This window comes from Myotis lucifugus, unplaced genomic scaffold, assembly GCF_000147115.1.
Source record: "Myotis lucifugus unplaced genomic scaffold, Myoluc2.0 scaffold_16, whole genome shotgun sequence".
Lineage (NCBI taxonomy): Eukaryota > Metazoa > Chordata > Mammalia > Chiroptera > Vespertilionidae > Myotis > Myotis lucifugus.
Genome location: NW_005871064.1, coordinates 13711565 through 13712625, shown reverse-complemented (window position 1 = coordinate 13712625; position 1061 = coordinate 13711565).

Sequence of the window (1061 nt, the reverse complement as noted above, 5' to 3'; positions counted from 1 at the left end):
TAACCAAGGCCTAGATGTTATCTCTGACAGAGGGAAAGGTCAGAGGGGTCTAAATTGCATGGCCAGCAATATGCCAGAGGAGGGAAGGCCACCCTGGGGGCGAGGAGTACCAGTACTAGTTTTGTCGGTTGCTAGGCACCCGGTGCTTTTCACCCTGGTGACCCTCTGTATCTGGCCAGTTTGTTCATCGATCTGTCTCAGTTTCCCCTTTGCACTTGCCACGGAATTTTCCTAGCTTCTTACTATCCTGCCTCAGTCATAGCAAACAAAAGTCTACAGGAAAAGCATTGATGGCCAAGATCCAGATGAATGTCACCCACCCCATTCTCCCGTTAAAAGACTTCATTCAGGGGGACACAGTATCTGGTGCTTTTGAGGAACAGCTCAGAGTAGGAGTGTTCACTAAGAGCACCTGCTCAGACTCCAGGAGGCAGTGTGCAATGAGCGATGTAGGATGTACGATGTACTTAGAACTCATGACTCCCAACACCTGAGACTGAGTTCCTGACGTGGGGAAAACAGCAGATTTCTCACCCTCAGTCAGAAGCCCTTCACCTCTCCCCCTGCAAAGGGCCAGGACTTAGATAACACCGGCTTCCTTGCTTCCATTGTGGGCCAGATAGCCACAAACAGGAGAGCTATGTCTCAAACAGGATGTTAACTTACCTCTCCCATCTAGCAAACCAAAGTCAGATGGGGCAGGTTCTGAAAGAGGACAGTGCAGTCACCATCTGTGCACCCAGGGCTCTGTGGCCCGGAGTGGGGCATTGTCTCAGCGATAGCCCCACATGGCCTGTTTGATTTCTGAGATGTGAGTACTGTTGACGTAAGAGACGTACAAACCTGTAGATAACTTTTATGAGTTTATGTGAGCCAAAACAGATGGCAGTTGCTGGAAAGCAATATCCAAAATGCTCAAGAGAATAATAGTTTTGAGGTTTCTTTTATGCATTTGAGATTAAGGAGGGAAAATAAGGAAGATTGCCTAAGAGTGGGAGAAAACGAGGCAGGGATTGGATTACAAGATTATGTGCTTTCTTAATGGTGGTTATGCCTTTGAT